We start from the raw sequence: 27,694 nt of genomic DNA, 5'->3' as shown, positions 1-27,694 counted from the left end.
CAACTGAAACGGTGACATCCCAAGTGGAGTTTTGTATGCTATTTTGTAAGCCCAAACAGCTTCATCGAGCTTTAAAGACCAATCCTTCCTTGACGGACAAACAACCTTCTCTAGAATGCGCTTTATCTCTCTGTTAGACACTTCCGCTTGACCATTTGTTTGCGGATGATAGGCAATAGCTACTCGATGATTCACATTATAACGCTGCATCATAGAAGTGAACTTACGGTTGCAAAAATGCGATCCTTCATCACTTATGATTACCCGAGGTGTTCCAAACCTTGTGAAAATTTGCTTATGAAGAAAATTTAGCACTGCCTTTGTATCATTTATCGGTAAAGCTTTAACTTCGACCCATTTTGAGACATAATCGACTGCCAGCAAGATGTACTGATTATTGCAAGACGAGATAAAAGGCCCCATAAAATTGATTCCCCATACATCAAAGACCTCGACTTCAAGCATCACATTTAATGGCATCTCATCCTTCCTTGACAAATTTCCCACTCTTTGGCAACGATCACACCTTAAGACAAACTGATGAGCATCCTTGAACAAAGTAGGCCAGAAAAAACCTGCTTGCAGAATACGAGCTGCCGTCTTCTCACCACCATAGTGTCCACCATAAACCATGGAATGGTAGTCTCGTAATATCCCCTCCGTCTCACAGAACGGGATACATCTCCTGATTATATGGTCAGCTCCCTGTCTAAACAAATATGGTTCATCCCACATATACCACTTCACCTCATGCAGAAACTTCTTCTTTTGAGCGGATGTCAAATTAGGAGGCATTATATTGCTGACGAGATAGTTTACAATATCTGCAAACCATGGTTCTTGCTCCTGAATTGTAAACAACTGCTCATCCGGAAAAGATTCATTGATTAACGTCCTATCTTGTGAAGTAGAATCGGGATTCTCCAACCTAGAGAGATGGTCAGCTACTTGATTCTCAGTATCTTTTCTATCTTTGATCTCTAACTCAAATTCCTGAAGTAAAAGCACCCAACGAATGAGTCTCGGCTTCGAATCCTTCTTGGAAACCAGATAGCGAATAGCTGCATGATCAGTGAATACTGTTACTTTCGTACCAAGCAGATAAGATCGAAATTTCTCAAAACCAAAGACTATAGCCAAAAGCTCCTTCTCAGTAGTGGTGTAGTTCAATTGGGCACCATTTAAAGTCTTACTCGCATAGTAGACCACATGGAAGAGATTTTTCTTGCGATGTCCCAGAACTGCACCTACCGTATAATCACTTGCATCACACATCATCTCAAACGGTTCTGTCCAATCTGGTGCTGTAATAACTGGTACAGTGATCAAACTCTTCTTAAGAGTCTCGAATGCTGCCAAACATTCATCATCAAATTTGAAAGGCACATCTTTCTCAAGCAAATTGCACAACGGCTTAGATATCTTTGAAAAGTCCTTGATGAATCGCCGATAAAAACCCGCATAACCAAGAAAACTACGGATTCCTTTCACAGAATTAGGTGGGGGAAGATTTTCAATGACTCCCACCTTAGCCTTGTCCACCTCCAGACCCTTGCTAGAGACCTTATGCCCAAGGATAATGCCTTCACGCACCATAAAATGACATTTCTCCCAATTGAGCACCAAATTAGTTTCCACGCATCTTTTGAGTACGGCGCGCAGATTATTCAAACATTCATCATATGAGTGTCCAAAGACGGAGAAGTCATCCATGAACACTTCGACGTTATTTCCAATTATGTCAGAGAATATAGCCATCATACATCTCTGAAAGGTGGCCGAGGCGCCACATAACCCAAACAAAACTCTGCAAAAAGCAAACGTGCCAAATGGACAAGTGAAGGTAGTCTTTTCCTGATCCTCTGGTGCAATACAAATCTGATTATACCCGGAATAACCATCCAGAAGACAAAAATACTCATGACCCGCCAATCTGTCAAGCATCTGATCAATAAATGGAAGAGGGAAGTGATCCTTCCTTGTGGCTTTGTTCAATTTTCTATAATCCATGCATACTCTCCATCCTGTAACTGTTCGAGTAGGGATGAGCTCATTCTTTTCATTTGCGACCACAGTGATACCTCCCTTCTTAGGTACACATTGTACGGGGCTCACCCATGAGCTGTCAGAAATAGGATAAATGATGCCTGCGTCTAGCCATTTCAGAATTTCTTTCTTCACCACCTCCTTCATGATGGGATTTAGTCTTCGCTGCTGTTCCACAGTTGGCTTACTACCTTCCTCTAACAGAATTTTATGCATACAATATGAAGGACTTATCCCCTTGATGTCTGCTATGGTCCATCCTATAGCCGATTTGAATTCTCTCAAAATCCTTAAGAGCTTGTCTTCCTCACTACCTGAAAGGTCAGATAAAATAATAACAGGTAACGTAGATGAATCACCTAAAAAAGCATACCTCAAGTGCTCAGGTAATGGTTTGAGCTCCAAGGTAGGTGCTTCCTCTATTGATGGTTTGAGCTTCCCTTCAGCGTTCTTAAGGTCAGAAGTACCAAGAGATTCAAATGGTATGTCCAGCTTTCGCTTCCAGGGAGAAGCGTTCAGATATTGTAATTGCTCGTTGCTATCTTCATCATCGCTGTCAAAATCCCCCACTAAGGCCTTTTCTAATGCATCAGACATTAGCATGTGATCGAGTTCCGAAGTAACCGCAGAATCAATCACATCCACTTTTAAGCACTCCTCATCTTCTGTAGGGAATTTCATTGCCTTGAATACGTTGAAGGTCACATCCTGATCTTGGACCCGCATAATAAGTTCACCTTTTTGCACATCTATCAAGGTACGGCCAGTAGCCAAGAAAGGCCTTCCCAAAATTATGGGAATCTTCTTATCTTCCTCAAAATCTAGAATAACAAAATCTGCTGGAAAGAAGAGCTTATCCACCTTGACGAGCACATCCTCAACTATGCCCCTTGGGTAAGTAATGGAACGGTCAGCCAATTGTAGCGACATGTATGTGGGTTTTGGATCAGGCAGATCCAGCTTTTTAAAGATCGACAATGGCATCAGATTAATGCTTGCTCCCAAATCACAAAGGCACTTGTCAAACGTCAGATTGCCAATTGTGCAAGGAATGGTGAAGCTTCCTGGATCTTTCAGTTTTGGTGGTAACTTTTACTGTAGAACAGCGCTGCATTCTTCCGTGAGAGCAACGGTTTCAAGGTCATCCAGTTTCACCTTCCTTGAAAGAATAGTCTTCATAAACTTCGCATAACTAGGCATTTGTTCCAGAGCCTCAGCGAAAGGTATATTGATGTGAAGTTTCTTGAACACCTCCAGAAACTTTCCGAACTTTCTATCCAGCTTTTGTTGCTGCAATCTCTTAGGAAAAGGTGGTGGAGGATAGAGCTGTTTCTCCCCTGTATTAGCCTCAGGCAGAGTGTGTTCAACAATAGTCTTCCTTGGTTCCGCCGCTTTCTCCTTTTGCGTAGATTCTTCACCTCTAATTTCAGCTTCTACTTCTTTTGCCTTTTCAGCATCAGCTACTTTTCCAGACCTTAAGGTAATAGCCTTGACTTGCTCTTTAGCTTCCTTCCTTCCTGGTACTTCCGTGTCACTGGGAAGAGTGTCAGGTTGACGATTGAGCACTGCATTGGCTAATTGACCGATTTGATTTTCCAAGGTCTTGATAGAAACCGCCTGACTCTTGCACAACAGCTTAAGTTCCTCAAAATCAGCACTAGTAGGTGCAGCTGCACTTCCCTGTTGAGGATATGATTGCCTTGTAGCATACTGCTGAGGTTGCTGGAATTCAGGTGGGTTAAACTGTTTACTCACTCCTTGCTGATATGGTGGCTGAATAGCATTCTGATTATTCCCCCAGCTGAAATTTGGATGATTTTTGTTGTTAGGATGATAGGTCGCTGGCACAGGCTGCTGTTGTCGCTGATAATTATTCACATACTGAACAGATTTGTTGACAAGAGAACACCGATCCGTAGCATGAGAACCTGCACAAAGCTCACAAACCATAGCTATTTGATTAACTCCATACGTAGCCAGAGAATCAACCTTCATTGATAGCGCTTGGAGCTGGGCTGCAATAGCGGTGGCTGCATCAACTTCCAGAATACCTGCTACCTTGCCTGACGTCATCCTCTGAGTTGGGTTTTGATGCTCATTTGCAGCCATCATCTCTATAAGATTATACGCCTCAGTATAGCTTTTAGCCCATAAGGCGCCTCCAGCTGCTGCATCGAGCATGGGCCGAGATTGAGCCCCCAAACCATTATAGAAACCAGTGATCACCATCCAATCCGGCATTCCATGATGTGGACATTTTCTCAACATTTCCTTGTAGCGTTCCCAAGCCTCGCACATAGATTCTGTAGGTTGCTGCGCAAACTGAGTAAGAGCACTCCTCATAGCAGCAGTCTTTGCCATCGGATAAAACTTCACCAGAAACTTTTGCGCAAGATCTTGCCACGTATTGATGGACCCAGCTGGTTCAGAATGTAACCAGTCTTTAGCCTTGTCCCTCAGTGAGAATGGGAAAAGCCTCAACTTGATAGCCTCATCAGTCACGCCATTATACTTAAAAGTGCTGCAGATCTCGACAAAATTCCTTATGTGCATGTTGGGGTCTTCAGTTGCCGCTCCTCCAAAAGAAACAGAATTCTGCACCATCTGAATAGTGCCCGGCTTGATTTCAAAGGTGTTAGCTTGAATAGCCGGATGAAGGATGCTTGACTGAATGTCATCAATTTTAGGCCGAGAAAAATCCATAAGAGCTGGATCAGCTTGAACAATACGATCTCCCATATTTACTGGTTCTTTCTGCTCAGTTCCTGAATCCGAATCCTCAAAATCTAACTTCTCCGGAATATCAAGAACTTCGTCTGTCTCCTCAGCTGTATCTAAAGTCCTCTTGTGAGCACGAGAACGAGTTTGCATATACGCTTGCTAAAGTACCTGAAACACAACCGGAAAAAATAAGTAACTACTACGTCCTAATCACTGAGTCTTAATGACCAATGATGGTAAGTACTTAAACTAAACAAATACGCCGAGTCCCCGGCAGCGGCGCCAAAAACTTATTAGGGCGAAAACACGCACTAATATTCACGCAAGTATACGCGTTCGCAAGTAATATAGAATACTTTCTAGTTCGTTCCCTCAGAGACTCAGACTAAATTATTGTCTAATTAAACTCACTCACCAATGTATGATTACTTCTCAATGTTAAGACAATAACACTTAAAATTGTTGATTAAATATTAACTATAATTAACTACTTAATTAATCACTTAACTAACACTTCAATTTATCAATAATAAAATACTCATGAGATCACAACTTCATTATTACTTCCTTCTATATCCATTGTTATTACCTTTAGCATGTGACAGTGATGATATTAATCGAAAAACACGAAACTGATAAAAGCCAACTTTCATTGTACTAATACCATTCTACCAAGCATCCACAATTAAGATAGAAGTTGAATAGTCATCAATTATGTTGAGTTCCCATATGTCTACAGAAATTGACAACACAACGATTTAAGCACAAGTTATTCCTTTTGATTACATAGGGCAAATAAAACTGTTAGAGTTACCCACTAATCATGCACAACGTACATGAACCTATGCTAGCATGGCAAGTTCTAAATCTCAAGATCCACCGTCGCTTCACAAGAGATTAACACCCTATCTTATATGTTCGCGACGCACATAAGACGAATACGCACAACCAATACTAGATATCATGCAATCATCACACACTAAAGTATTAAATAATTAAGTAAAGAATTCCACAATAAATCCGTTGCAACCCCATGATCACGATTAGCCCATAATAGCACTTATCGTCATCATGGGTTCATATGAAATCATGATAAATAAACACAAGAAAATAATAACTAAACTAATTATATTAAAATAGAGTACGTCACAAGAGTAAATAAGTTCAAAGCAAGAAAACTAGCATCCAACGTTATAACGAAACAAGAATCACAAGAATATATGCTTCCTCTTCGTTACGGTGTGCTAAATCGGTCTTCTTCCTTATCTCCTTCGCTCCTTGCGTAAAAACACAATCTTCTTCAATCCACACTTGTGAAAACGTCTCAAATCTACTTATATAATAGTCCCATAAAACTCAGATTACATAGAAGTGGAAACCAAACAGAAGTAGAAGTCCTAAAATAATTTGTTTTTTTTCCCGACCCTGCGCGGCCGCTCAGCAATGCTGAGCGGGCGCTCAGACCTCTACTGGAAAAATTCTGATTTTGCTCCGTTTCTTCGCCATAATCTGCCCGTTTCTTTCCTCTCGCAATGGTGAACACATGGCAAGGCTTATTCTTGATGATTCCTCCCCCGAAATGCAACTAAAACCCTGAAATGCATAAACACTAGAAAAACGCATCAAATACATAAAATACTTGATTTCAAGACACCAATTTAAGCCATTTCAAGACGTTCTAAGTGGTATAAAATGCCACTTATCAACGTCGTTTAGGCCCTGTAATCTGCGATTTAATGTTATCAGATTTAATTTCGAATTTTCTGATTTTTTCAATATTTTATGATTAGATCATGATGGGTATGATACATTAAGATCAGATTATGTGTTTTAACATGTTCTTTTGTGTTAATTGAGCATGGTGGATGGTTATGGCTTATGACCTTAGTGGTTTTGGTTTTTCAAATACGGCTTGCATGTCATTTAATCTTGTAATTATTAAATCTCGAATGTAACTCGATTTCTTCTTGTAAGTTCATTAGATTAGTTTTCATATTTCATTCTTGTAATGTACATGAAGACATGAAGATTTGAAGATCAAGGGTAATCCCACATGGAGGCCATCCAAGGAAGCAATACAAGAAAGAAGACATGTAATAGTTAGCCTGTACGTTGCAACATATGTCGGGAAGGCCTCCGTTGATTATGTACCTTTCTTCTTTTTATGGTACATGATATTTATGACACTTGTCACCTGCGGTAAAGAATTACGCTGCTTTTCATTTTGATCGGAGTAGGTGCTTGCTGCTTGCTCGCTGTCAATTTATTTAGGGGTATCTCCCGCAACGCAAGCAGCATTGTTCGCCACCACCCAAGAAGCAAAGGATTCGAGAATCCAGGCTGAAAATACATGCAAAGATATTGGTCTAATGACAAGGCCGATGACGGAAGCTCCTATTGGTCTCCAATTTATTTTCCACCTTAGATTGACCTAGATCTTTGTCATTAGCTTGATAAAGATCACATAGGATGAAGCCATAACCAACCACGTTTATTTATTGGACTTTACATATATATGAACATATGATAAATGTATGTGTAGAGTAGTTTATAAAGATGCATGATTAATTAGATTAAGGATGTATGTATTAGATACGACACCCATGTCATGCTTGCTAAACAAGATAGAATCTGTAATGATTCATGATTTTAAAATGAACAAACAATTATGAGATTCTCGTGTTTATGAAACACGGAATAAAATACAAATTTTCTTTATTTCCGATATGGGGCGATTTTGTCAAAAGGGAGTTCATTGAACTTGTAAGGTTGTGGGTTTTAAGCGAGACCGTTGTGACTCCCTCACTACCTGGAAATCAAACCATTGACGATTATTGATTTGAAGTATTTTATTCAAGAAAAAATTGGGAATCTCTTTATGATGGGATCATGATCATTTTAAAATTAACAAAACCTTAAAGTTAATATTAAGTTGATCAGATGCCTTCCATTGAGTCCAATGCGTTAACCCCTAGATCGACCAGGAGTGGGTTCGCCAAAGCGAAGTACTCCTATCTATCGTGGGAGATGTGTTGAAGTATATTGATACTTTTTGACTATTGGGTTTGACTTAACTAAGTTACCACAATAGGATTGTGAACTTAGAGGCATAGAGTTTGGCGAGATTTATTAGATAAATATGAACAAATATCGTTCCACCAAGCTATCCAAGAGTTATATAGTTGATATAATTGACAAATATTGTCTACCTTAATAATCATGTTTTAGGAGAAAAGCCAAAGCTAACCTAACGCATGGTGAAATATCGATCTTGGCTCACTAGAAAGGATATAGAAGATATTTTTTCTGAATTAATAGTTAGGGCTATTGATTTGATAAAAATAGTGAGGGCTATTGATTTGATAAAAATAGTGGAGATATATATTATGTATATATATATATATGAATAATCACTTGAACATAATTTAATGATCATCTGTAGACTAAGTCATTTTATGCACTTTAATATTGTAGATATCAAATGACAAATAACACAAATAACTTTTCTATGTAATAGTCCTTGAGAAGGACAAGCTGACATGAAATAATTTCCTCAATTGACATGGGAACTTGAGGATTGTCCTCAGGTTCAAGGATGTCACTCAAACCCCTCACTTATTTCTTCTAGCTGAGAATAAAACATGTGCTGAACAAAATGCTTACCAGAAGCAAATTGATTATGCAACTGATGTTTCGTGTCTCATGCTTGTAATTATGAGTGCTGAGCTTTAGAAGCGACAAGAGCATAATGATGTTTATGATATGATTGAGCACCTTCAAAGGATGTTTGAAGGATAGGCTCGTCAGAAAATTTGACAATAATAAGGCACCAAACTTTTTCATTAATGGGAGAATGATATCTGGTTGGACCACATGTTCTAAATATGATAGGTATATGTAACTTGATATTTTGGGTTTCAAGAATAGTCTAGAGACTCAATTTGATTTGATCAAACAATCTTTGAACAACTTCTATTCTTAGTTTGTTAAGAATAAAAGGAATGAGATAGACAGAAACTCACTGAGTTATTAAGCATGTTTAGAACTGCTGAAAATAACACGATAAAGGCATGAATTATGTCCATATTGATTATGTACACATGGAATGCAAATGGGAAAGGAAAGTGGACAGGCAAGGTTCTTATTCGGTGCCAAACTAAAGTCCAATCCCAAAGGGCTTTTGAAGCCTGGTAGTGGTGTTGCTAAAGGAGATGATTGTCATTTCTGTGGAAATAACTGGATGATTGGAAGTTAAATTATCGAGCTTGTTTGGAAGATCTAAAGAAGAAGACTAACAATGGTCAAGCTTCAGGTATCGGGTTAGAATTGAAGCAAAAGTTATTGCTCTAGTTGAAGGAACTCGATACCTAATTTTGCCCATATAGGCAAGATTGAGAACTTGATAAATTGTTATTACGTGCATGCCTTTAGGGGATACATTAAATTAATTTCTTGTCAGGACAAGAAAGATTTTCATTTTAATTAAATAAATAATAGTTGTTTATTCTATTTTAATGATAAGGCTTATGATGTTGCACAATTAGTTAACAATTTATATGTTCTAAGATGACTCAAATCAAACATTACCTCTACCATTTTCGTTAAGCCATATTAATGAGAAACACATTTATGAGTTACAAATAGATGGATACTTGGATAAGATTGATTTTGAATCATACGGAAGATGCGAACTTTGTTTCATTGGTAAAATGACTAAAGCTTCTTTTACCTGATCAGGTGAAAGAGCCCCCGAACGATTATGACTTATATATAATGATGTATATGGTCGAATGCGTATGATGGTAAGGGGTGGCTTATACTACTTCATAATATTTACTGATGATTTTAGTAGATATGGATATGTGGTTCTTATGAAGAACAAATCCGATTCTTTTAAAATGTTCAAAGAATATAAGGTCGAAGTAGAAAAGAAAACAAGGGAAAAGTATAAAAGTTTTACGATCAGATCGTGGAGGAGAATACTTAAACCTCAATTTCAATAGTTTCTTGAAGGAGTGTGATTGTGTATCATAACTTACTCCATCTGGAACACCTCGATGGAATAGAGATTCTAAGAGGAGAAATCGTACCTTGTTGGACATAGTACGGTCGATGATGAGTCAAGCGGATCTTCCATTCAGTTTCTAGGGTTATGCTCTGGAAACGGCTGCATATACACTTAACCAAGTTCCGACTAAAGCGGTTCAAAATACTCCGTATGAGATATAGAGTGATGAATGTCATAGCATGTCATTTATAAAAATTTGGGTATGTGAAGCGTTTGTAAAATGTTTAGCCTCTGACAAGCTTGGACCAAAATTAGATTGATGCTATTTTGTGGGATACCCAAGTGAGACTAGGGTATAGTTTTTATAATCCTTCCGAGAATAAAGTGTTTGTTGCTCGGGCCATCGTATTTCTTGAGGGAGAACTACATTCTAAGAATATCAATGGGAGGATAATACATTTCGATGAAGATCGAGAACCACATGATAACATTGAACCAGAGTTGGAATAAGATCAGGATGTACATCAAAATGTTGAAAGTAATCATGTTTAGGAAACACAGATTATTCGTAGATCTAGTAGGATTCACTATGAGTCCGGGAGAAATTATGGATTTCTTTCGACTCAAGATGGTGATGTGATGGTTACTGATAAGGATAAGTCTCACACCTACCAAGATGCTATGAACAGTGCAGACTCCGAGAGATGGCTGGAGGCCAAGAAATCCGCGATGAAATCCATGTATCAGAATAAAGTATTGACTTTAGTTGATCCACTCGAAGGGGTAAAACCTATAGGTGCAAGTGGGTTTTCAAGAAGAAAACTGATATGGATGGTAAAGTACAGACCTATAATACACGACTAGTAGCAAAAAGTTTCAAATAAATTCATGGTATAGACTATGATGAGACTTTTTCACCAGTTACTATGGTCAAGTCCATCATGATTTTGTTAGCAATAGTTGCTTACTTTGACTATGCGATTTAGAAAATGGATGTCAAAACTGCTTTCTTATATGGGATCCTTGAAGAGGATGTATATATGATACAACTTGAGGGTTTTGTCGATCCAAAGTTTCCTAAGATAGTTTATAAGTTGCTTCGATCTATTTATAGATTGAAGCAATCCTCAAGGAGAATGAATATTCATTTTGATGAAATGGTTAAAGAGTTTGGCTTTATTCAAAATGGAGATGAACCATGTGTTTACAAGAAGGTTAGTGGGAGCCATGTGACGTTCCTAGTATTATATGTAGATGGCATATAACAGATATGGAATGACATACCTTCTCTACAGGCTGTTAAGACTTGGTTGAGAAATATTTTCTCGATGAAAGACTTAGGCGATGCTACCTAGATATTAGGGATTAAGATCTATAGAGATAGATTGAGGAGATTAATCGATCAAGTCGCAGTACATACATTGATAAATTATTACATCATTTTAGGATGCAGGAGGCAAATAGTGGATATGTCCCGATGTCTCTTGGGATAGTGATCTCACAGGATAACTGCCCTAAATCATTAAATGACAAGGGCCGTCTTAGAAAAGCTCTGTATGCTTCGGCAATTGGATCTATAATGTATGCAATGATATGTACTTGTCCTGATATTTCTTATGCTTTGAGCATGACGAATATATATCAGTCTAATCCAGGTGAGGGTCACTGGATAATTGTCAAGAATATTCTTAAGTACTTAAAGAGGACTAAAGATTTATTTTTGGTATAAGGAGAAGATAGGGAACTAGTTGTAAAGGGTTACACTGATACTAGTTTCTTAACCTAATTTATGGATAGACAAGGATAATTATGTGTCTATGCCTGGTTTGTGTTTTGTCTAAATATAATTGATGTTAGCTTGAATAGTTCACAGCAAGAACATTGATGTTTCTATGGAAGTCGAATATATTGATGTTTTTGAAACAGCCAAAGAGACTGTTTAGGCATGTCCTTAAGCGATATCACCTTAATAATGAGATTAATGATCAAGGAGATATAAATGTAAAGTGCATAGTACTGATAGTGTTGCAGACCCACTGACTAAGGCTTTGTCACAGCATAAGCACGATGGTCATACTAGTTCCATGAGTATTAGATACATGGGTGATTGGCTCTAGTTCAAGTGGGAGATTGTTAATGTTTGTGCCCTAGAGACAACATTATGATGTTTTAGTTTAAGACATTAGGATCATTAATATTTATGTTCTATCAATTATTCCCTTTATAATTTATTAATTCTTAATTTACTGCGATATAAATGTTAGATTAATAAATATCCTTGGAATATGATATGCAATTCTATATCTCTAAGTACGTGACTTAGAAATGAGATTATGAGAATAGTATCAATATTCCTAAAGGTCCCTAGTCGAGTATTATTATTTAGGGAAAATAATAATGCATTAAGACTGGTGTGTTTATTGACTGATGATCATATCTCATTGATCATAGGTATGATGATACTAAAGTCAAAAACACAGGCATATGTATATGTACATGGTGTTGGACAGACCCAATATGAGATTCTAAATGTCTGTTGTATCATAAGTAATTCTCACAGTAATAATGATGTAATGGTCCTTAGATATGAAGTGATTATATTTCTATACGAGAATTAATATAAATTGATTCCATTAAAAGTTGTCCTTGACCGGGTAATGATAAAAGTGGACATTGGGTATATTATGAATCGTATGAGAAATATGAATGATCTAGATGGGATTTAACCCTCCTATTTTAGGAGTGATATTATTGGCCTCTTGTGTGAGCTAGACTATGAAATGCGTGGCCACGCTCAAATATTGATTTGATATGATAGTCTATTCATTGATCAAGGAAACTTGGATTAAACTATGATGAGGATGACACATTACATGCCTCTAGTTTAATCTGTAATATTTGGTTAAAGGAATTATATTACATTCTACATTATTCACGAAAGGTTTAATCAATCACCGATTTAATTATTATTACTTGAGTAGCAATGATGTATTACTAGATGCCACTCATTGTTTATAATTTAAATATGAGATATTTAAATTATTGCCAACGTAATAATAACCTATAGGGTCGCACAAAAAAAGCATGGAGGAATATTTAATTCAAATTCGGATTTGAATTAAAAAATAAATTTGAATTATTTGTTATTAATTAAGTCAGACTTAATTAATGGGATAAATGAATTTTAAATTTGTATATTTTATTAAATCCGAAATTCAGTTGTTATTTAGTAATTGAGTTAAACTTAATTATTCAATAAATATAATTTCAGATTTTAATAAACTTTAATTTGGATTAGGGTTAGGACTGTTTTTGGCCTCTTTATATAAATATCCCTAAGGCTAAAATTAGGATTACGTTTTAATTAGATAAAAACATAAAACCCTAGCAGCTAAATGTGAGATGGTGAGAGAGGGGAAAACGGGTCCGTTCTTGGTGCTAGTACACGCCTCCTCCGTACCAACTTTCGTGGGGATACCTATATGGCGTAGATCGTTAAGGCAGGATATGTGGTGTTTGTTTAAAGCTAGGATCTCCTTTTGACAACCATAATCGTAAAGCTTCTTAAGGTAAATAATCTGATCTACGAATTAAATATCTATTTTTCGCATAGATCTTGCGGTGGGTTTCAAAAATTATGATTTTTCACATTTTTAATTATTGTTTCCGTTGCGTTTATGTGCTCGAAACCCAACACAATCAACCATGCCAAACTTCTTCAATAAATCCTTGACATACTTAGTTTGGTTGATAAAGATTCCATCACTTTTTTGACTAACTTGAAGTCCAAGAAAGTAACTCAACTCTCCCATCATACTCATTTCATATTCACTCTGCATGAGCTTTGAGAATCTTTGACATAGCATTTCATTAGTAGAACCAAAAATGATATCATCCACATAGATCTGAACTAGGATCATATCACCACCATGCTGCTTGTAGAAAATAGTCTTGTCTATTGTTCCTCTAGTGAATCCATGTTTAAGCAAAAATTCTGGCAGTGTGTCATACCAAGCTCTAGGTGCTTGCTTTAGTCCATAGAGAGACTTAAGTAATTTGTATACAAAGTCTGTAAATTCTGGATCTTCAAAGCCAGGTGGCTGCTGCAAATAAACTTCTTGTTCCAACTCACCATTTAGGAATGCACTCTTTACATCCATTTGATATACCTTGAAATTTGAGTGTGCAACAAATGCAAGAAAGGTCCTTATTGCTTCAAATCTTGCTACTAGAGCAAAAGTTTCATCATAATCAACCCTTCTTCCTGTGAGTATCCTTTTGCAACCAACCTTGCTTTGTTTCTTGTTACAATCTTATTTTCATCCATTTTGTTCCTGAACATCCACTTTGTTCCAATTACGCTTTTGTTCTTTGGTGCAGGAACAAATTCCCAAACTTTGTTTCTTTCAAACTGATTTAGCTCCTCTTGCATAGCAAATATCCAATCAGGATCAAGTAGAGCTTCTTAAGTTTTCTTAGGATCAACTTGTGAAAGAATACATGCATGAAGACATTCATTTGTAGTTGCACTTCTAGTCCTCACTCTAGTAGTTAGATCACCAATAATTGCTTCTCTTGTGTGACTCATATCCCATTTTCTGGTGTGAGTTTGTTAACTTGAGTTTTCTGCATTTTCTTCACCATTGGCATGACTTACAAAATTTTCTCATCTTTCTCCCCCTGAGTTTGTGCTATCAAATTCAGGTGATTGAGATGAGCTTCCATTTTCATGATTCACTTATTCAGTTGACTCTTCATCAATTCTACTTCTTATGTTGACTTCATCGTCATCTTCAGACTCACAATCAATATTGATATTTTCAAGTTTAAGGGCCTCAACTTCATTTTTATCAAGGCATTCTAAGACTGGACACTTGTCATCATCAAAAGTCACATTTGTGCTTTCCATAATTTTTTTATGTTCAATTACATAGACTTTGTAGGTAGTTTTCTCCAATAAATATCCCTGAAAAATTATTTCAAAAACTTTAGAGTCAAATTTTCCCACATATTCAGAGTTGTCTTTCAAAATATAACACTTGCTTCCAAACACATAAAGATGCTTCACGGCAGGCTTTATTTTAGATAAGATTGAGTAGGGTCATTTGCCAAGATTTTTGTTAATGAGATATCTGTTTTGAGTATAACATGCAGTGTTGACAGCTTTTTCCCAAAAACTTGTTTCCAGTTTGGCATCTTGCAGCATTGTTCTAGTTTTCTCTCAACTACCCCATTTTGCCGAGGTGTTCTAGCAGCTGAGAATTCTTGAACAATGCCTTTGTATTTGCAGAAATCAGTTAAAGTTGCATTTCTGAATTTTGTGCCTTTATCACTCAATCTTTTCACATATTCCTGATCTTCAGCCTACTTTTCAATCTTCTTGATGTGTTCAATTATGATGTGTGGAGTCTCATCCTTAGATGCATAAATGCTACCCATATGTACCCTGAGTAGTCATCCACCATCACAAGTGCATACTTCTTTCTTGAAATTGATAAGACATTTAGTGGTCTAAATAAGTCCATGTGAATAAGTTAAAAAGGTCCACTTATGAAATTCACAATTTTACTCTTGTGACTTGATTTCTTCATTTTGCCTTTTTGATAAGCCTCACAAACTTCATCTTGAGCAAACTCCAAATTTGGCATATCTCTCACTAACTCCTTTTTCACCAGGGTGTTAATTACCTTGTAATTCAAGTGAGAGAGCTTTTTATGCCACAAATTGCTTTTCTCTACAGATGCCTTGGTGTAGAAGCAGCAGATGCCATCCTTGTTTGCTGAGTAGAGATCTACAATAAACAAGCTTCCTTTTTCTTGCTCCTTTTAAAGCAATTTCACCAGTCTTTTTGTTGTTTATTGAGCAGTCTCCCTTATCAAATAAAACATTGAATCCTTTGTCTGTAAATTGACTGACACTCAGGAGATTCACCTCTAGACCAACAACTAGTGCTATATCATCAATGACAATATTTACATAAATTAATTTTCCATATCCCATTGTGAAACCTTTGTTGTTGTCTCTAAAAGTCACTAATGGGCTAGCCATCTCCTCAAACTGTGATAGCAGGGCCTTATCACCTGTCATATGTCTTGATCATCTATTGTATAGGATCCATATGACTTTCTTCATTTTTCCCTGCACACAATGAAGATTAAGTGTGTTTAGCTACCCAAGCAGTGTTGGGTACTTTCTTCTTGTTAACAGAATTACTAGAAGTAGAATTTGATGATTCAGAAAGAATAGAATTCATTGATTGATTTGCATTTTCCTTTTTAGTTGATGACTCAATATTGACTTCCTTAAGATCTACCCTCAGCTTGTGGCAACTTGTCATTACTTTCATGTTGCAAGGTATGCAATCAAACTTGTCACAGAATGAGTAAGGATCATCAGGCTTTGCTTCATTATACTTGCATGCTCCCTCTTCTGGATTGCTAACAACCTTTTTGTAAAGGTGAGTTAGATGATTAATAGACCCACACTTTTGATACTTTTTACTGGGAGCATCTGCAATAAATGCAAAGTTATTGCTTTTGTTTATTCCAACCTTCCCATTTCTGTTTTTCTTCTTCTTTCCTGCATACTCAGTGTTAACTTCCTTGATTGGTTTATTGGGAGTTTGATTCATCATGGGCTTCTTCTCAGCTTTAGGAGTTGGAGTTGTTTCTGTGTATTTCTTCTCATTATCCTCATCAACAAGCTCTTACATTACCACCAATTCAACTTCACTAAAATTTGCTTCACTTACCTTGAACAGAGTTGCATCCACTTTTCTCAGCATAACTGGGGCATCTTCATCTATAATTGTTTTGCCTCTGTCACCTTCAACCTTTTTGTTGTTGTTCAATGCATCATAATCCAAGCCAATAGCTATGTTTGCACATGGCTTTTTCTTCACATGGTACTGACCACCTATCTGAGATGCATTCCTGAATGACTTCAGTTTCACCTTATTCTTCTCTATATTTTCTCTTAACACAGCTTCTATTTCACTAGCACACTTCAGCTTGTTCTTTAAATATTCATTCTCTTGCTTGACTGTATCAAGCTCCACAAGCAGTTCTCAAACTCTTGTTTCTCACTCTCAATCTTCTCATTAGCTTTTGATAACCTACTAACCTCCTCAGTAGCTGCTACCATGCTAGTATGGATGTGGAACATATCTATGCTCATCTTTTCAACATTCTCCTTATATTGACTTTCATTTAAATCAATAGTGGTAAGAGTTGGTACCTGTGTTTTTGATGAGGATGACTCTACTTTCTCCAAGGCCATGAGTGCATAGTTTCTTACTTTCTCATCATCTTCATTATCTGAATCATCCCAACTTTTTCCTTCTGCTATATAAGCTTTACCTTGTTGCTTTCTTAGAAGAGCCTCTTACTTTGCTCCAATTCAAGATAGGCCTTGTCCTTTTTCACCTTCTTAGGCTTCCTGCATTCTGTAGCAAAATGGCCCAATTCATCACAATTGAAGCACCTGATTTTTGACTTCTCAACAGATCCTGTTTTATAGCCATTTTTGCTGCCAGAGTTGTACTGTGCCTTTGCCTTCCAGTTGTTATCCTTGTTGGATGTATGTCACTGTTTTTTGAAGAACTTTGGCTTCTTTACTCTAATGTTAGAGAATTTCCTTGCTAAGTAAGCCATAGACTGATCTAACTCATCTAGCTCATTCAAGGTATAGAATTCATCCTCTTCAAGTTCAAGAATAACTTGCTTCTATGGTTCCTTGTTCTTTTGCTCATTACTTGAAACAACTGGAGTCTGGATTTCAAGTTCATCATCAGATGATTGGATGTCATTAACAATTAGTGCACTTGATCCATCAACAATGTAACACCCCCAAATCCGGGGTCGGGGATTCGGGTTGTCACGAGTTCCATTTCCCTTATCAATACTTAATCTTAACAGTCAACCAACTACTGAGTACTGTGACCCCACAATATACACACACACACCACAAGTTATAGTCTCAGAGATGAATACCAAAAATAACATAAGTCATTTTATTCCACAGTTATAAACCGTTACATCTTAAAAGGGTTTCTGAATAAATTTATATTTCTTTGCCATTATTACAATTCATATAGATACATAAGTCTGGTACATCAGAAGTTGAAAGTCTAGCCTATTGGTAATTTCTACCTCAGCTACAGCGGCATCAACGCTTCCAGAAAACTGCGGAACGTTTCCTAACCGCTTGCGAATTGGAAGCTTGGTTCTATTCATCTTTTCTATCTGTTGTTGTGTGATGAAAGAGGAAAGCAAGGGTGAGCAACAAGCCCACCGAAATAATATGTATAATAATTAATAATATATGAGCATTCTCATAGTACTCATGAAAGTCTTGGTCAAGAAGAAATGAACCAAGATGATATCTTAACGCGACCAAGTCACAAAATATTCAGTATATATATACATATATACTTTTCACAATCTTTGAAATCCTATGACATGTATAATATACACAGAGTTCCAGTTTATAACTGTATAAAAATATTGTTGCAAGGTGATCTCATATATCTAACCTTGTCTCAACGTTTTTCTGAAAATCTTTGACATGCACAAGATAATCATTTACTAGATATAAGTTTAAAAGATGAAGTTACAAGATACTCCAATATACTTATATCTTTTCCGAATACTACTTGAACTACCATCGTTCAATGTATAAATAGTTCATCCCATAGATTAAGCTACAGACAGAACTTGTATAGAATCAATCTTTAAAATATCATCAAAATAAAATAAAGTTACGAGATACTTCATTTGATGCAAACATCATTTTGAAAACTCGACCCTGCCAACACTCAACGATCGCCCAACCGTAGCCTTTCTATCGAAGTGCTCTGGGTAGTGTTACAGAAATATCCAATTGGATGATGAACTCATTACGGGAGTTTGCCGCGCCAGGAAGACCACTTACGATGATCAGTCATAGTAGTGCAACCCCACCATTTTCTACATGTAGAGGATAACCTGTCTGATTTACTTGTCAACCGAACACTGGACTCCTAAGGAATGGACCGTCTTAGCGGAACTTCCGGGCCATTTGGGCCAATATAATAAGGCTAGGCCGGCACCACTCCACCACTTACGCCACTCCTAGTTCAGATGAAATCCATGACCCTGAAACGTAAAGCTCGTTCTCCCTTTCCCCAAGTAGAAACTTGTTGATACGACTCCACTAAGAAGCCGTATCTAGTTGGAAAGGAAAACTCACTGATATTTCCCAGGCGATGCCTGTTAATGGATTAACTTGTTCCCAGAATTTTAATTCCCGAGAGTTGGGTAAGTAATCAAAAACTCTTTTGTCAACGCAGCAACCTTGTTGCGAATATAAAACACACCACAGAGCCGGATCCCTCAGGTTTTGAACGAGTATTTAAATCCCCTTCGAAAGGAAGATCTTAAATATAAAATGGGTTTTGGGATCCGCCCTAACTTTTAAAAATCATTTTGAAGACTCGAAAATATTTTTAAGAATGTTTGGAGTAATGCTGATTTAACGAAATAAATCAGTCCCGATATATTAGAAAATATCCGAATATTATTAATTAAATAATATTCCCATAAGGATGATCTTTTTAAATATAATCGAAGTAGAAGTTTTAAAACTTATACTTGAAATGAATATTAAATAACCAAAGATATACTTATACGAAAGTACTATCTTTATTTGTATAATCAAAAGTAAGTTTGATTATCGACACATTATTCTTTAATAAAATAAAGAATATTAATTAGTAAATAATCGGAGTCATAAGTCCTCGAATGAATATTCAAATAATATTCATTAAATAGAATAAACGGAGTCATAAGTCCTCGAATGAATATTCAAATAATATTCATTAATAAAAATAAAGTTATCGAATAAACCTTATTCGATTAATAGTTTTTAAAACTATATCTATATATATATATATATATAAATATATATATATATATATAATATACTCGGGAACATCGACTCCCGGTTTTAGAAAATGTTCACCTTTGGGTCCTCTATACTAAGGGTATACGCAACTACTACTTATCTCTAGCATAAGTATTATGCAACTTATAAGCAATTGAATCAACAATATATATCAAGATTACGAAACATACATGCATATATACCATATCACATGCTCCAATATATCGCAAGATTTGCTAATTAACCACCATGCATCTATCACAAGATAATGCATATATATATGTATACATCACAACAACAGTATAACGGGTAGAAAACTTGCCTGAGCGACTGGGGGTGGTAAAAGTCCCGGGATGAGTCTGGTAACCTATAAACCACATATAAGTTGGAATTAAACCAAAGTCGCTTAAGAATCTATACTTTAACCAATTAGACTCTAACGCTCGATTTGCGCTTAATGATTCTCTTAAGTCGCTCGAGTACCCTCGGCTCCACCATTTTTAATAAATTAACCATTAAGAGTATAAGGCGATTCTTTCGCGAGTACCTTAACAACTGCATAATACACTTTACATAAATGTTTCATACTCCAATTAGTCATTTAAGGTCTTTAACCAATGTTTCAAAGTAAGGCGAGGGGTAATGGTTCGTTCGCAAAACGCCGTTACTTAAAACGGTCGTTTCTCCTAAACCGTACATCGGATTCAAACGAACCACATATCAAAACGAAGATCATAACATGAACTATCTAATCATGGCAGTGGTCAAAACCTAACAGTGAGTTCTCGGGTCCTGATGTTAAGAACAAAACAGTCTAAAGAAAATCGGACATTACGACGGCTATGTTTACGCGATTACCAATTTCGTACAACTCCAATTCAATTCACAAACAACCCACAATCATCACCATTCCACCATCATTCAACCACAATACAATATCATTCAACCATAACTCAATATCTCAACTTATTCATCTAAACCAAGTCAAAAATGTGGCCAAGAACTTTAAATCCAACAAGTATCACTCCTAACTCCAAAATCAATAAAACCACTTACTAAACAAAGCTCTAAACATGATTACACACCCATTACACTAACCCATCATCTAAACATTAGGAAATCCAAACAACAAAACTTAAGACTAAGATCATGAAGAGTTATACCTTCCTTGAAGCTTTTAATCCATGAAAGATCCTTAATCTAACCTCCTACAAGCTTGATCTTTCAAAGAAATCAAGAACACAAAAAAATTAATTTCAAGAAAGTACTATTCACCATCTTCTTGAATGATTTATAGGAAATGCTAGGAAAGGATTTTGAAGCTAAGATTCCTAGGAAGTATGTAACTTAACTAGGAGAAGCTAGGATAATTACCTTGTAAATTAGCAAGTGGAGGAGCTTGGACTTCCCATTTCTTAAGGAAGAGGCCGAGAGCTCTTGCTTGGAAAGGTGGAGAAAATGTGTTTTTGTGATTTGTGATTTGTTTGGTTGGTTGTTTTGCTTTTGTTTTATTTAATTATCTTTTAACCATGGTGATTTTTGTGTGGTTCTTAATCAACCAACAACACACTTCTATTTGGTCATGCTTAGGTCATCATGTTATGTCATCCTCCCACACTTGTCCTCTTCTTGTTGGTGAGATGACATCACTCTCCACTAACCCTTTGATTAACTCCTAATTACTTGGCTAATGACCGTTGATCTGTTATACGGTTCGCTTAACTTTCGTTTTCATTTATCGTTTGAGGGATCATACCCGAGATCTTATTACTTGGGTTTCCTTAACCTTTCTCAATACATTATATTCCTTTTATGATCCTCTCTTATAATCCTTTAATTTAAATCCTTTTTATCCTGTTACCTTATACTCATTTCTTTCGGTATCTGGTGGATTTCCGGGAAAAATCAAAGTGTTTGAATTTGGATTTTGACGATCTTTACATACACTTATATACCATATAGAGTACTAATAAGATCTCAGAAGATCAATAAAAGAACCCCTACATAGTGTGGTATGAAAAGTTTTCTTATTCAGCATAATCAGCAAAATCACTATTCATAAGGGTTTCAAAAATTCCAAAAATTGGGGTTATTACAAACAATGTGCCCTTGACCAGCTCTTTAAGATTTTCTTTGAATCATTTCCAGTTCATAGTATTTGTCATGAAGCTGCAAGTCATTAATCAGCTTATTGAATCTTTTAAAAACATCAGTTATACTTTCCTTTGGTTTAGCCATAAAACCCTCATACTGAGACACCAGTATTCTTCTTTGGTTGGATCTAACTTCCTCTGTTCCTTCACACAAAATTTTTATTTTCTCCCAGATCTATTTAGTTGTGTCATAATTGACAATATTGTTGTACATGACATTGTCAAGTGACTCTATCAAAATTAATTGCAAGCCATTATCTGTGACTTTGCTCTGTCAGTTAATCTTGGCCTTTGATCTTGCACTCTTCAAGATGCTTTTGTAGAATTTTCAATCTAAGTGATTAGATCGTTTGTTGATTGATAATCTTGAATATTTAACTTGTCCGCATTCTGTACTTGAGGTTCATATCGAGATCTCCCGTTTGGTGTATAGAGAACTGACATCTCAATAAGTATAATGGCTTATCGAGATCTCTTAGTTCTCTATAAGTGTCTTTGACTTGTCGAGTTCTTTGAGTTCTCTATAAGTGAATTTGGATTGTCGAGGTCTCCAAAACTATGCATGTAGTAATGACTTGTCGATATCTCTGAGATCTCTATAAGCATTTTGACTTGTCGATATCTCCAATCTTCATATCTTCATTTTAACTTGTCGACATCTCTGAGTTCTCTATATGCAAAATGACTTGTCGATATCCTCAATCTTCATATCTTCATTTGACTTGTCGATATCTCTGGGACTTCTCTATAAGCCAATTTGGACTTCTCGATAAGTCATTATGGAGTTCTCGAATGACTTCTCTATATGACTTGATCAGTGACTTGTCGATATCTTGACTTAGAATATTTTCCATAAAACGAATTTATTCAACTTCAAGCTTTTGTATCATTTCTCTGAGGCATGATCTGTCTTGATCTTCTTCCATAGTTTATTTCTTAGGATTGAACTGTTTACAAGAAAATACTTCAATCTGACCTTTTAACCATTTTATAGACTCAAGTAATACAATACTGCATACATATTTAATTACCAATACAACTGAATCTTAGGATTGTCGGTTTGACTTAGTCTTGTTATAGTATAGGCATGTCTTGCACAACAAAGATAATTCACTTTATATATGTCAGCTTTCAATTTATTGAACCACCACAATATTTTGTTTCAATATTCAATTCATGTTAATATCTCGGTGTTTAAATTCTTAACACACACAAGCATGATAGAATCACACGTAGATAATGTCGAACTAGTTTTTTAGAATATTTTTCTGGTAACTAGGAATGATGTTTTACTTGTGCATGATAATTTAAATGATCTTAAATATGTGTTTAAATGGTTGTTGAACATGACATACTGCTTTAGTTAAATATAAGTTTTCCAATATATTATACCCTTGCTTGAACTTATTTTCAGTATCCCCTGTATAATTTGATTTGCTCATTCATTATGAATTATTTGTTAAGGTATAAAGTTTTATAGATAGATTCTTTACTAAGGCAACAACATGATTGGAATAGATAGAATTAGTGATATATTTGTTAATTACTTTTGTTCCATATCATGCCTGTCTTGCTTAGTACTTCTGTTTAATGTCTCTTAGAACTTGCATTAATTATTGAAAAAACATGTTTAAGGATTACAATAGGGCAAAGAGCGCTAGTCCTCCTTATATAAGGAAAGAATAATTTTTCTCCAAGCCTAGAGACAAATTTGTCGAAGGTATTAAAATGGAGAAATAATCTGTCAAAGATAAGAATAAGCATGTTATGGTTGAAGCTGTTGTTATCACTGTTAAAAAGTAAAATCTATAATCCATCTGGATCCAAACAAATAAGTTGGTACCGAGAACTTTCAATTCATTTGTGAGTGCAGGACTAATAGGTTAATTGATTCATATGTGTTTTGGTAATTATTATTCAAGGCATATGATCGAAGAAAGAGCCTCACTATCAAATGTGATTTAGATCGCTATTTCGTCAATAATTTTTGGAGATGACAACAAATTTTTTCATTGCAGGACAAAGCTATGATGAAAAGGAATGTCATCATGGATTAAACAATTGATATCACTAATAACAACTAATCGTTGGTGTCATTGATAACAATTGGAAGCATCTTTTTTGTTGTAGAATTAAACCACAAATCTTCCTATCATCTACTTCTCTAACAAAGGACAAAATGCCAATTAAATGAAGGAGTAATGTTTCATCTCATGCATGAAGGTTTAAGAGCTTGTTCTTCTTATAGTAAGAAAATGATATGCTCGTTGTTGACCTGGAATCTCATAATAAGGTGAAGTCAACTGTTTCTACTGTAAACTTCATCAGACAAGAGTTTAGCTATGAAATTAGAAGCTCTCATCCTTGAACATAAATACAAGGAACACTTTTATAAAAAAAAGGATGGGTGAGAGGACTACCTCATCTGGAATTTAAGCAAGATGAAATATATGAGGCATGCTAGAGAGAGAAATCAATGGAAGCATCACACAGAAGTAAAGATATGGTTAACATTACTGAGCTGCTTCAGATAATACAAATAGATTCCTACAAACCAATAAATATCATGTCTACATCATAGTAAAGTTATAATTTAGTGATGATGGATGACTACTCTTACTATAAAGTTGTTGTTCGTGCATTCTCAAGACGAGACATCATATGTGATGATTGATCATATCAAAGAAGATCAAGATGGAAGCAATTGTAGTTGGAATGTTTTTATGGTAAGATAATGGGACTGAATTCAAGAAGCAGTTCTGAATGATATCTGCACCAACAAGGATATTTTGAGACAATATTCAGCACTACGAACTCCATATCAGAATGGAGTGGTACAAGGGATAAAATTTGAAATTAAACTTGGTTAAAGCTACAACGACATTGTCAAGCAAATCAAGATTTTCTAAGTACTTAAGGGCTGAAATAATCAATACAATATGCTAAAGGTAAGATCGGACCTTGATCAGGATGTATACAAGAAGACCATTAATGAGTTGGCCAAATGGCATACCACTCCCCTAAATCAATAAATAAATTTAACTAGCACATGATTTATGTGTTTATAAGTGAATACAATCCAGTATCATGGTATCGAAGAAGGCATGTCCCGGAGTTCCATTTCATGTAGTATCTTAAAGTCTATCTCAAATATATAGTATTTATACCCTCGATCAATCAACCAAGACATGGTTTCTTTTATTGTAATTGCTTCTGCTTCCCATGGCTGCCCACACCCTCCACCATTTGACACCTATCTCTAATAAACCTCCAATGTGATTCTCTAGTAACACCACCAACCCCAATGCTTCCATCCTAAAACACTGCAACATCAATATTGATTTTGATCAAACCATCACCTGGTGCGGCTAAACTACATGCTACAAACATGCCCTGACTTTTATAATTCTCTAACTGCTGTTAAGCTTCCTTCCAATCCTTGAGTAAATTAGTTGCAGCTCTTACACCGAACACAGAGACATTAGATTTTCACACCCATTTCTTATGCCTATTCCAAATACTCCAGCATAACATAGCAATGTACACTCTTTCCTCCCTCGTGCATAACTCAAACGCTTTTAAAATGGCACAAAAGTTGTATCATTTGGTAAAGCCTGAATGACATGAGCCAAACCTGCATTCAGCCATACTGTGTTTGCAAAATCACATACGAACAACACGTGCACATCATTGTCAACCTCATCATGACACCACGAGCACCGTGCATAAACATTAAAATATTTCAAGGCCAACGCCTGATTAGTTAGTAAACATCCCTTGCACGCACGCCAATGATTATTAGTTACCTTACCTTATCTGGGAGCTTTAATATTTATAGTTATTTCCAGAATGTTTTATGCGGACTTTGTCACTCTCCTTGAAGCCCTCTATAACAACTACGAACCGTATATTTACCTTTCTCGTCCAACATCTAAAACCAAGAATCATTCTTGTCAATCATCGGAAGTGGTATGCATTGAATCAACTCGATATCTCTGCTTTTAAACAAATCATGTAAAATCTCGATGTCCCACTGATTCTCTCTCCTGTAACCATCATATTGCGTTCCTTGATATTCCGTAAACTAGTGTTTATATGTATGGTTATAAATCCATTATTTGCATCTGGTAACCATGACATACCCCATATTGTTGTATCCTCTTAATTACCAATATGTCCCCGTGCACCTGATTTAACAGCTTCCAGTGCAGCTATTAAACTCCGCCAAACATAACTTGGGTTCTTACCTATTTCAGCATTCAACATGTCATTATTTGGGTAATACTTAGCCTTCATAATCATAAACACTAGTGAATTTGCTTTCTTAATGAGCCTTCATTTTTGTTTAGCAAGCATTGCTAGGTTAAATTTATATAATTCTTTAACTCCCAAATAAGATTCACAAAAAATCCGAATCTGAAAAGTCCGTCTGATCCTATCCGGTAAAAATCTGGTAAATATTTGATCAAAAAAAACCCCGGCACGGCCCAATTCGGCCAACGGGCCTTAAGGGCCAAATATTTTTCATAAAAATTCGGCTCGGCCTGATCCGCTTAAAGCTCGAATTTAAGCCTGATCCGGATTTAGGCTCGATCCGGTCAAAAGCTTGACCCGATCCAGATAAAAGCCCGGCCCGGACCGATCCGACCCTATAAAAACCTGGATTTTATGGTGATTTTTAATAAATATTCAAATAAAACTTTGAAGAAATTATATATTATCCAAATTTATTTTATAATTGAATTTAATTTTAAATAGAAGTCTTAAAATTCCAATATAATTTCGAATAAAAGTCAAATATATTAAGATCGAATTACGGAGATGTAAATTTTAAATTTTAAACTAATTTAAGGTATAATATTAAGAAATTGTTATAAATACTAATCAAGAGTGTGTATGTATAAATAAAAGTCTAAAATTGTAAATACAATAAAAATATAAAAATCGTGTATTATTTACTAACAAAATTAATATTATTATCAAATAATTCGAATTTTTGAAAGTACGGCCCGAATTATGCCCGGTCCAATTTTTGTGCATCTCTACTCCCAAACCCCCATACTCCTTAAGTACGTGGTATTTTTTCGGGTAATTCATTTGACACTACTGTCATTAGATCCACTAACCTATACAAACACGTTCATTCTTCTTTCTATCTCATCACACAAAGATTTTGGTATGAGGAAGAGACTCATCAAGAAATTTGGAATAGTCTATGCAACAGATTTCTACAACGTTAATTTTTCAAAACTCGATAGATTTTTATTTCAAAAAGTCCAGAATTAACGAATTCTGATGAAGTTTCTACGAATTTTATAAGACTGCTGATTTTTGAGGAAAAAAGGCTGACAAATTTTGATATAAAAATGAGGAAGACGAATATTGTGTATTTATAATGTTACAAAACCCTATTTTTTAATCTAAAGTTACATGTATTAAAGTCTGATCCAAATTTTAGGCCCATGAGTCTAATTCAATATTTAAATCCTAATCCTTATCCAATTTTAATCTTTTTTCTATTATTCCTTTCTTATATTATTTTAAAAATTACGGAATATTACTTATATAAATAAAAGTCTAAACTCGCATATATTATAAAAAAAATATGAAAATCGTTTATTATTACTATGTTAGGTCCACAACACTGTAGAAGGGGGTTGAATACAGTGTTTATACAATCAAATTGATTTGAACACAAGTATGTAACAAAGATCAAGTATATTCAATAAACTCTGTTACAATATGAACTGTTGTTCTCTCTCAGTGATGAACAAATATCACTAAGAGCTGCTAGGTTACAAAGAATAATATTCTCGATAATAATGACACCTATAGTGTAAACCCT

General features: G+C 35.8%; 1 non-coding gene across 1 annotated transcript; it reads left to right on the top strand.

Annotated features, from left to right (window-relative positions):
• Nucleotides 1–4,285: 4,285 nt before the first annotated feature.
• LOC141675564 (small nucleolar RNA R71) lies at nucleotides 4,286–4,392 on the top strand. Its single transcript, XR_012556211.1, has one exon. It is a non-coding gene; the product is annotated as a small nucleolar RNA R71 (small nucleolar RNA).
• The last annotated feature ends 23,302 nt before the right edge of the window (nucleotides 4,393–27,694 follow it).

Source organism: Apium graveolens, chromosome 7 (genome assembly GCF_009905375.1).
Source record: "Apium graveolens cultivar Ventura chromosome 7, ASM990537v1, whole genome shotgun sequence".
In the NCBI taxonomy this organism is placed as follows: domain Eukaryota; kingdom Viridiplantae; phylum Streptophyta; class Magnoliopsida; order Apiales; family Apiaceae; genus Apium; species Apium graveolens.
This window is presented reverse-complemented; position numbering and strand designations above follow the sequence as displayed.